At 34.3% G+C, this 12,137-nt stretch overlaps 1 protein-coding gene across 1 annotated transcript in view; it reads right to left on the bottom strand.

The window, feature by feature from the left end:
- The window catches only part of SOX5 (SRY-box transcription factor 5), a 694,017-nt gene that overhangs the window by 418,546 nt on the left and 263,334 nt on the right, over positions 1-12,137 (bottom strand). The gene's annotated exons all lie outside the window — the stretch shown is intronic.

Consider the following 12,137-nt stretch of genomic DNA (forward strand, 5'->3'; position numbering starts at 1 on the left):
ATTTTTCAGAATTATTTTAGATACTAATATTTCTAAATTTGATAGTCATACTAATAACCCTATTGATTATCACTTGCTTATTTAATTAGCTAGTTAGAAAAGCATGCCTCTGGGTGAAAAAAAAAAAAAATGAAATTCCCACCAGGAGGAAAAAAGATGTTAACAGATTTGAGCATCAGAATAGGAAAGGGAAAAGTTTAGTTTAAAAAGAGATAATTGAAAAAAAAATACAAATAAAGTTCACAGCAGGAAGCTTGCCTATATAGAGAAATAGGCTGCAGCCTGTTAATATGTAACTACCTTTTTATAAGTACAATCTGTTAACAGGCTTACAAATCAGTCTCAGAGTTGTATTTGCAAAAAGTATAATTAGAATTAAAGAATATTATCATTTAAGTGCTACTCTGTGCATTCTAGAAAACTTAACTGTGTTAAATTAGCAAATCGCTACATTAGGTAATGTATAGTATGTTTCACTATGAATAACTTCAACATCTACCTATGAAATAAGGCTATATTTGCAAATAAAAGCTCACTAATTAAAGAGTTAATATATAGAACTGAAAATTTTAATTCAAAACTGTAAAGAAAGCTCAAACATTCGCTGGAATTATCTAGTAAAGATGCACTTTAATTATACAAAAAAAACACACGGAAGAAATCAAAGAAAGATGACAGCACTGAAGTATATATGTTGGCTATTTTACTTTCTTCCCTGATTTGATACTGGCTTCTCTAATATGTGACCACATTCAAGCATTACTTTATCCTCAATACTCTTTTTCTCTTCCATTGCTTCACTTCTAGAATGTTTTAATCTTTGTCCTTTCTTTTTTCGTCTTTTCATATCAAATTCAGTCGTTTGAGCGATGAACAGCTTGACTTAGCATATTTTTAACCAGCTGGTCTAGCACCTAGCTTGCATTGCATAGTCAGATACAACAAATGTTTATACAGAAGGTAGCTTTCATGAAAATGAAAAAAAGCCTGGGTATCATGCATCCTGGCTTTTTTTAGCTTTTTTTTTTTTTAATTCACCATACAGAATACAAAGTTTGAATTCTTTTTAATGGCAAACAAAATTCTATTTATAGTTCAAAAAAAATGAACTTATGCTGGGATAAGAACTCAAATTTAAAAATTGCAGTGTGTACTTATAGGAACATTAAGAGGGCTAAAATTCTTTCAAAGCCCTGCTTTACTTGCAACAACATCAAATAAAAGGATGTTGCAGATACTTCTCTAAATAGGAACAACTTAATTACAAATACACTATTCCCATCATAGCAAAAGGGGAAAATACAGTAAATTAAAATTCAGTGAAGACAGCTAACACAAAAAGTGGTCACTAAAACTTAGAAAGGGAACAGCCCCATTTACCCCCTTTCCCCCCCTATTTTTGACACTTATGGAGTAATCTAATATAGCGGTGATGTTAAATTTTCTTTGGAGGGAAAAAAAAAAAAAAAAACGCTCTCATATCAACAAAAGGTCATGTGCTTTACTGAGCAGCTTCCAAAGTTTTACGGAAGGATCAAATAGGAACTTATAGCCTCCGTTTAAAGCACCACTAAAACCTTCTGTCACCCTAGAAATTACATGAGACTGAGATGCTGAAAATGGTAACATTCTGCACAAAAGCATTTTTAAAAGGTGGGGAGAAAACAATCAATGAAGGAAGAAAATAAGACAGTGAATGAGAAAGAGAGAAGCAGCGAGTTGGGGGCAGAGAGAGATGCTTAAGGTTCCCTTAATTTGCTGTTAGAGGACGCAACCTGAAAACATTAGCAGAAATCCCGGAGACTTTGCAAATCAGTTCAATTTGGTCCGGGCAACCACAACAAAAAAAAATCAGCTAACAAGACTGCAGAAGCCCAAGCTAAAAGCTTCTCTAACAAACACGTTTTGGGGGAGCATCTTCCAATGATTCAGAGACTACTGTAAAATGGGAGAGTTGTACTTCAATATATTAGGGGGAAAAAACTGTACTCACCTTTCAAACTCCTGAGGTAAATCAGGGTCAGTAAGCATGCTGGAAAAGCACAATTTCCCTTTGTCACAGCAGCCACCTATGATCGTCTCCAACTGAACCTGTCAAGTGAGTCCAAACCTTCTAAACCAATTGATTTTCTCTCTCTCTCTCTTCCCCCCCTCCCTTCCTCTCTCTCTCTCTCCCTCTCTCTTCTGTCTCTCTCTCTCTCCCTCTTTCTCCCCCCCCTCCTTCCCCTCTCCCTCTCCTAGGACTCCTTGACCAGTCTCTTAAAGGGGTAGTGCACTTCCAGCAGCGGGGTCTGGCTGCTCCCCCCTCCGCGGAGCCACACGCTCCGGCTGCAAGGCTCTAGACAACCTCAGGGTGCCTGTCCTTTCCTTTTAATTCTCTCTTCTAGACATCACTGAATGTGAGAAGTCAACTCATTTAACACGTCTCCCATACTCTGTCTTCTGAATCATAAAACTCACACACACACACACGCGTAACAGTATGATTTTGTAAAACGTATTTGCTGATTAAAAACCAAGTCTATATAATAACAGAAGCTCGATTAAACTGCATTTATTAACTAAGCAAAAAATTTAAATGTTAGCAATAGCATTTTTACACAAAGAATTGTTATTCCTTCTCACCCTTTTCTAGGCTCTCTCCGTTCACACACGGAAATACACACACACATACACATGCACACACACACACTCACACACACAACAATCGGGCATTGTTCTGAGGGAAGAAAAGCAACTTTGACAGATTGAAATATAGCAGAGGCCCCTTCAAGGAAACCTGTAAACAACTTGTCACTCACTCTGTCCGTCTCCCTGTTAGCTCGTGCTTTCCGCAAAGTGGTGCGAACGTCCTGGCAACCCAAGCAAAGTTTCCTCAGCTCTAAACTCCATAAAACACGATGTGCGATGTGGAGGGGAATAGGTATCCACATGCCAAAATAACACCCACGAGCGCACAAAAACCCAAAACGAAATCAAAACATAACAACAAAAAGACGCTACTAACAAACTGTCCTGTTTGGGATCGCTGGGGAGGTCAGGAGTAGGAAGCGCTCCCCTGGCTGTGGATCTCTTTAATTTCCTCTGCCCAGGCAGCCACAGATAACAAGGTGGACAAACTGTGGCTTTACAGATTCTAAGCTGGCTGGCAAGGCACAGCCTCCATAGCAGTTCCAATTATCTAGATAAAAATCTGGCAGGCGAGAAAGGTAATCAGGTAATGTACCTTTGACATGAAATGACAGAGGCACATACACACACAGAGAGAGACACTTACACAGACATGCATGCAGAGATGGTGGCTGCCCCGTGCACCGCAGCATCTGGTCAGGGAGTAAGCACACACTCACCAACACGAGATAGTGTGCATTCTTCACACACGCATGCACACACACATACACACACACACATACACACTCAGTCACTCACACACGCTCTCCACTCCTACTGGGAGGGTTCATTCTGCACAAAAGGCTACATTACAGAGCCCGCCCCAATAAGGGAAAGAGAGGAAAAAAAAGCCTTCCATTGTTGAGAGGGCAGGTCAGTTGATTAGATTTTCTGTGGAGAATTCCACGAGGAAATTCCCTTCAAAGCCGAAGTGATTAACTGGGGGCTATTCTGGAAATGGAGCAGACAATGGCTCAATAGTCTGTACAGCCAATGTCCAGGCTGGCACTGAACTCACTTAAAAAAAAAATAAAAGCCAGACTCCCTGTTCTTTTCCACACATTCCTCCCCCCCCAACCCCCTCCACTCCTTCCAACTTCCCCTCCCAATTCCTTTTATTTTGCAGCTGGACAACATTAAGAGCCTTTAAAACCACAAGGGTTGACCCCACGGCAGTTTGATTAGGTCCCACTTTTTTTTTCTGGAGACAGGCAGACAGTAAGTTTACTTTTTTAGACATTCACAATGATACATCATACACATATTCCGAAGACAAAAAAAAATCAATTATTAACTCATATTAGTAAATTTATTCTTCATTCAAAGCTTATACATTTTTGGACAAGTTGATAATAACTTAATATTTAACTCTATCATCAGGAGATATTCTAAAAATATACACACACACACTACAAAATCAATGTGGAATAAGATTTAAGCATGTCACTATGGAGTTAAGACACTAACAAAAACACAGAACTATGACCCACCCTGAAAAAGCTGTTAACAAGGGATGTGGCAAAAATGACTTGATGCTGACATGATTTTCACTTTCAGCAGTTGGGGAAGGGGGGAAGAATATTACTCACTAGTCTTTCTTGTTATTAATCTCAAATTATGTTTTGTTCCAGCAACAACTTACTCCTACATAGAAAAATGAGAAAATTGTTGCATTTATTTTAAATATCTATTTTTTCAGCCCGTAAGGGACCTACGATCTAACATGCTCTAATTGATAATGTATACAAACGATAATGTATACATTGTATTTTTCTTCATTTGTTAATGGTGGTTATGAGAATTAGGGTATAGTAACTGCATAGCTATACACACTTTTAAAAATATTTAAAAAATTTTGTCCTAATTAGGAAAAATCTTGCTTATCTGATATCAATAGAGGAAAAAAAGTGAAGAAGGAGGATGGGTGAGTTACAGGGAGCCATGGGAGCTGGAGTCAGGAAGAGGAGGAGGCGGGAGGGGAGGAGGCAGAGAGAGCACAAGAAGGAAACATAGTGGCAGCATAAAGATAGAAACAAAGATAATGGCCATAAGGCGGGATGCTGAGATCCGTATGGTCCCAGCTGCTGTCTTGCTACAGCTACTACCTCTGGTTGTTTCTCTGAAACTCTAATCTAGAAGGTCAACAGAACAGGTAAGAAAGAGAGTAGGAGTGTCTGAGGCCAACTATAGTATAAAGAAAAGATACTCATATTAGAATCTTCCTTATATTTGATTTTGATTTTATTGGCACTTAATATATGTATACATATGTACATATGCCAAATAAACACATAATATAAGAGAATTTTAAATGGTTTGAAAGTTAGTTTTTTGACTTTAATATATTCTGCAAACATTACTGTAGCCATTTAAAAACAAATTATTTCTTGCACAATCATCTATGTCGAAGGAGTTGAAATAGACTAGGAACTAGACAGAAAATATGCCAAATATAATAATGATCATCCCAATAATGGTAACTTGAACTAATGGAACTCTAAGATCATAAGGAATTTTGTTCACATAAATTAGCTCATGGATCTTACACAGTGTAGAAAGGGGTAGGTATGTATTTCCCTCATTTTCCCACTGTTCAACTTGGGCAAACAGAATTTAAAGTCATTCAACTGTTAGTAGCCCTTTTGTTACTTGAAGCCACTTCTATCTATTTCACTTGTGACACCATAATGCAGAATAAACTGATCCTCCAGAATTTATAGTTAGATGAAAATCCCAAGATGGTACTCACATTTTAAGTGATCTGAAAGGCTTTCAGGTAATTGTTATAAAAAATAAAATTTATAAAAGCTGTCATTAAACTAATACTGTATATGATGGTTTAATTGAATAAATATTTTAAAATGTACCTCTCTAAGCCATAAAAGTTTTCTTTCATTTGAATCCTATATTGAAAGTTAGCATTTCTGTTAGACTTCAGAATATCAACAAAAGGAAAGACTGTTCCAAAATGTTTTGGTTAAATTTTGCCATGGGTTATTTTATTAAATGAGCAAAATGATCCAATCAATACAATGTTCAATATTAAAATACTGTTAATTGAATCATCTTTTAAATTTTGCATTAAATGTTAAAATGTTTAAATATTAATGTGTTGATGACTAGCACATATATTAAATGTAAATTCTTTTTCAATCATCTGAAAAGCTTAAGATATTCAATTGACTATAAGTATTCTTTAAATCAGAACTAATACCCCAATGTGATGTTTGTTAAGGTTTCAAAATATATCTTTGTTGAGAAACACTTTTGCATTTACTTAACATCTATTAAATGCTTACCAATATGTTAAGTGCTGTGGCTTTAACAAAAGAGTTCAAAAAAAGTTATAACAATTCTAATTATATATATGTATATAAAACCAAATTTCCAATCAATTTTTTAGTATCCAAGCCTTCTGAGGCAGATGTAGTGAGAAAAGTTAAAACAAAAATAAAAAAGCAAATGAACAAAAAATAGTGCTAAGAACTTAACTGAATAATACATAAAATGGTAAATAAGTACGATTGACAAGCACAGATACACAAATAAAATATATTTTCAGAGATGACCAAAGTACAATAGAAACCCCAATACAATTTTACATTGGATGAGTCTTTTTGACACTGCTGCAGCAGTATTATGGAAAATGGAATGAACATGAAAAAGTGCTCTTTTGATCTCATGTTGTTTCCATTGCAGATATTAAAAGGGGATTCACACAGGCTAAGGAATATAAGATATGCTAGAGAATACTGCTGGAAAATTCTCAAAGAGGCTATCAAGAACTTTTAAAATCACAAACAAGTTATTTTCAAATTTAACCCCTTTTCAGGTATAGTTTCCAGCATGCATTCCTACTATTTTTGTCCTCATTTTAAAAGGGTATATTTTCATTCCTCTATTTTAGATTAGAATCATTAAATATCTTCTATTTTAACATCTGAAATAAAAATATGTGGTCACAGGTGCAAGTTACACTTTCGCATTTGATATGTATTCCTACCATCAAGCTAGTTTTCACATCTCATAGAATTTGGAAAACTTATTGTGAGAAATAAAACTGTTACTATGATAATCACAATGAATTCAAAGCATATCAGTGTCAGACAATACTACCATTATATTGCCTTCAGGTGACATAATGGGCATTAAGAAAATGCCTTTTGCCTTTGCTATTATTTACTCTGTCACAAAAAATTAAAATTAAAAAAGGACACTTCCCCTTTCAAAAGGAAAGAAAGAAAGAAAGAAGCTTCCAACCAATGTACATCTGTGAGTCATTCACCAGATGCCTGGTGAGCTCACTATTGACCTATCACATGTAGCTTAAAATTCTTAGACTAGTGTCTTGTAATATTGGACCTCTTCAAAAAATGTCTTAGGCATTCTATAGCCTATCTTCTTTTTTAAAGATCTAAAATTCAGTTCCCCCTAATACATGTATGCCAAGGAACTGGTACACAACAGCCTACAAATTCAAGGTCTTTCTAACTTCATACTCTTTCTATTGTCAGTTGGTTAGAATACACAGATGAATTGTTCTCAGATTGCGTATTTGAAGAAACAGTGTTCTTCAGAAACACCTTCACCTTAGAAACTCTAGCTTCATACTTCTTTCAAAGAAATGAGGTCATTTCTAGTAACTGCTTTCACTGTATGATCTTATGATTTATCTTGTTATTCAGAATAGCTTGAAATAATTTTAAATAAAAGTTTTTTTTTCTGAGGAATTCCTATCTATTTGATACATAATACAAGACATTATCTTATTTAACAGTCAAAACAACTATTTGCGATATGTAGACTTATCCCAATTATGAATGAGCAAGTCCCAAAACTAGTAGGTGCAGGGCTGGAGAACATCCAAATTATAGATAGGCCATATTTCCTGCATAGTTTTTAAAGGCAATGAATTTTAGTTCATCTCAAATACCGCATAATGGCAATTAAGTATAGAACACACAGGAAAGTGCTTTACGAGTATGTTTCTACAGTAACCAAATGTCCAAATTTTGGACTAAGTCAGGGTTAGAAATGACTGTCCCATTTTCACAAATAACATAAAAGATAGTTCATTCACACAATTAAAACAGAGAATAGTATTCTTATCTCATTTGTAGTGATGACAATCACCAGAACTAGTACTACTCTTCATGTAATTTGGCTCTGTTTTTAAGAATAATTTCTAAAACAGGTTTCCTTGCCTAATATAGTTACAATTTTTACAATCTCAGGTAAAAACCAGGGGCCAATTTTCTGGTCCCTGTGCAACTCCTTTGCAATGGAATTTCTGTCTTATAGAAAGAATCAATTATTTCAGGCAAAGGTTGTCAATTAGGAAAATAAGACCTACTGAATTTATGCTTTTCAATTTATTTTTTTACTCTACACTATCATCTCTCCCTGGGATACATGGTGATGTCTAATGGTTTGTTCATTTATGAGGATGAAAATGATGTAACTCAATCACCCTTGTGGTAAAAATCAGAAGGTTTCTTTTGAGTAAAAAAAAATTCATATAACCCATAAGAAGAAAAGTCATTCAAATGGGACCATACAAATAAAAGGGCTCTTGGCCACCAAACTTTCGGCATTGTAATTTTTCAACCTAGAAGGTAATTCAGGGAACATACTGCAAGGACATTTAACCTAGAGGTAGCAGCAAAGTGAAAAGTGGCACCATTATTTTGCAACAATGTAGTTCTGTTAGGTAACATTCTTGTTAGGTAATGTCGATAAAATATTTTAGTAGACATCATTCAGAGAGGTTTTCCCACCACCAAGGTATACATTTCATTTTATTAACTAATCAGAGAAGAAATGAGAGTTAAAACTGATGAAAGTGAAAATGCTTCAACAATTTCCTTCGTTTCTGACTACATTTGTCTATTCTCCATATTCTCCTTTGCTTGTATACTAAGTGAATGACAAATCTTATTCATAGTGAATGAGAATGTTACCTGTTAACAATGTTCAGTCTACTTGCATCTAGCACAGTATAGTGGAAGAAATTATGGCTAGGCTGAAAGTTAGGAAACCTGTACTCTAAGGCAGGGGTCCCCAACCCCCAAGGTCAGTACTGGTCCATGCCCTGTTATGAACCAGGCCACAGAGCAGGAGGTGAGCAGCGGGCTAATCCACCTGAGCTCTGCCTCCTGTCAGATCAGAGGCAGCATTAGATTATTACAGGAATGCAAACCTTATTGTGAACTGCGCATGTGAAAGATCTAGGTTGCACGCTTCTTATGAGAATCTAATGCCTGATGGTCTGAGGTGGAACTCTTTAATCTCAATACCATACTCCCACCTCACCTATCCCTTCCCACCCCGCTGGAAAAAATTGTCTTTCATGAAATTGGTCCCTGGTGCTAAAAAGGTTGGGGACCACTGCTCTAAGAGAGCCTCAACTACTCCTTCCTTATTAATGGCATGGTCTTGCCTAAGTCTTTTTTTTTAAGGGAAGGGGAACAGAGTCTCACTCTGTCACCCAGGCTGGAGTGCAGTGATGTGATCTCAGCTCATTGCAACCTCCACCTACTGGGTTCAAGTGATTCTCCTGCCTCAGCCTCCTGAGTAGCTTTGATTACAGGCATGTGCCACCACACCCAGCTAATTTTTGTCTCCATGTTGGCCAGGCTGATCTCAAACTCCTGACCTCAGGTGATCTGCCCAGCTTGGCCTCCCAAAGTGCTGGGATTACAGGCATGAGCCATCATGCCCGGCCATTGCCTAAGTCTTTAATGTCTCAGAGAACATGATTTCTAGGTACCTTTCAAGTATAAACTTCTGTTTCTATGATCTCTTCTTTGATACATCAATTTATCATTTCAAAACTAAAATTTCTTGCATTCCTCAGTTAAGTCCTTCTTTAACAATTTAAAGACTATTACTTGTAGTTGACAATTTATTTTGGCCTTTTAAACTATGGCATAATTCTACATTCATACAGCAATATAAGACAGTGAGGAAAATAAACTGTTACTAATTAAAGTTAATTTATATAAGTTCATTTAAGTTAAAATAACCAAGATAACTTAATTGGTTCCCCAAAAATGTTTTCAAAACTCATTTTATGACTAAGTTCATCTATTTGTGATTCTGAAAAAATTTTGTGCCTGAGATTTTAATTTCCTAAGTACAATTATATTTATTAGCATTACTTAATTCAGTGAGATAATTAAAATAAGTTTAGTCTCTCACTATAGTAAATACCTCACGTGTGTGATGGAACTGTGATTGGTGTAGGGGGGAATAAATACAAGGGTTTTTGCCTGTACCAAAATTTCAAAATATCAAATGACAAATTCAAACGCAAACTAAAAAGTTGTAATGTTAGAAATCCTGACAAGCAAATTGTGTTCAAGAAAACCTAGTTCTTAAAATGCATTTTGTGGACATTCTGAAGAGCTGCTTCCATATAGACAACTTGCTTTTTTCATGTTGTTGTTAATAAAATGACTTACTGCCACAATTTAGAAAATAATTCAGAAAGACTATGCACAGGATGAAAGTATAATATAGACATTACCAAATGAATGTATTCATTCAATTACTCAATAAGCATTTATAGAATCTTAAATTTATACCTATATTTTAAATCATCTATATATTAAAATTTTAATGCATAAACTGCATATTTTCATAAATAAGAAAAAAGATAAGTTAATGTTTGTAATTTTCCCTGATGCCAAAGAACTGTTTGGGAATCAAATGGTATATTACTATTTGAAAAACACCTGTTAATACCTCTAAATAAATCATGGGTCTATAATCAGAAATATTTATTTTCAAATCTTGCATAAAGTCAAAGTGTAGACTAGAAAACTGTAAGTATTTGTAAAATATGCTAGTATCCTAAGCACATCTTAAAAATAAGAACATATATCTAAGGTCAACAATACTCTTCCTGGTATGGAAAACCAACTTCAGATTTACTCATTTTTCATAACTGGGCCATTATTCTTAATCTTAGTAAACAAATCAACTTAATAAGCATTGTTCTTATATTGAATGTGTGCCCTGAATTTTATGAGGCACACTGAGAAAAAAGGAAAGAATCAATACACCTAATGGTTTTTTTCTGACCATCTTTTCTGGGCAGAGTACTCTGATAAAAAGTAGAAATGCAAAAATAAACTTTTTTCATAGAATTATGACCTAGTTCAGTATAAGGACATCCTAGTCTGTTTCATAAACAATTATCAAGTTCTTATAAATAGAAATCAATAATTTTCACACAGATTAGTTAATTTAATTTTTAACAAATCTAAAGGAAAATACAAGGACAAAAATTAACTAGCTTTTGATTTCACAGCTTATAAGAGGAAGAAAAACTATTTGAACCAAAGTCTTTTGATTACAAACCTAGTGTCTATTTCACTAGGAATTGACACTAGGTTTCTACAAGAAAACCTACCTAAAATACAAAATAAAATGATAAAAATGTTGTTTTATAAACAAAATTATGTGGGGATTTTTAGTTAAAAAAAATATATATCAAACTGAGATGACCAGCTTCTAAACTTTGAGAATTTAGAATTAATTTGTTATACTTAGTAAAATATATATTAAAGAATCAATTGAAAATCCCCAGAAGTCCTATGAGAATTCAGAATTACTGTGGGGAAAAAAGTAATATATAGAAATCAATATATTTCATATATATGATAACACCTAGTCATTAGAGATAAAGGGAAAAGACCCCATTAGTATTGGTAACATAGACAAAATACCTATGATGAAGTCATTCACATACAAGACCTATTTAAAGAAAGCTTTAATATAATATGAAAAGACATACCAAGTTCCTCAATAGGTAGCATCAATATCATAAAAATATCAATTCTTCCTAATTTAATGTATAAATTTAATGAGTTCAAAATTAAAGTACTATCATATTTAAAGCGCTAAATAAATTCAAAATTTATATACAATTAAACAAGAATAAAAGGAAAAATTTTGAAAAGAAAGAAGAACGAGGGCTTAATTTACTAGAAATGAAAACACAATATATAATCTCAATGATTAAAACAATGTAGTATTGAATGAATTGAAAATACAATGGAATAGAAAAGAACATAGAGAAAAACCTCAATTACATAGAGAGAATTTATTATATACTATTAGTCAATACTATAGGTGGCATTCAACAAATGCCCTATATGCTCAAATATCTAAACATAAAGAATAAAATCAAACTATTAGAAGGGAACATGAGTGAACTGAAATATAATCTTAAAGAAGAAAAAGTCTTACTAACAATGTATCAAAATCCACAATCCATGAAACAAAAGGTTTATAAATCCAGATATATAAACACCAAAAACTTCAAAGTGACAGAAGGTATCTATAGAAATAAAAAGACAACAATGACGATATCTAAGGAAAGGGCTACTCACTCCATGACCTATAAAGAGCTCTTTCAAATCAATGAGAAAAAGATCAACAAATCAATAGTAAAATAAGCA

The sequence above is a fragment of the Rhinopithecus roxellana genome, chromosome 10, assembly GCF_007565055.1.
Source record: "Rhinopithecus roxellana isolate Shanxi Qingling chromosome 10, ASM756505v1, whole genome shotgun sequence".
Taxonomy (NCBI): Eukaryota; Metazoa; Chordata; class Mammalia; order Primates; family Cercopithecidae; genus Rhinopithecus; species Rhinopithecus roxellana.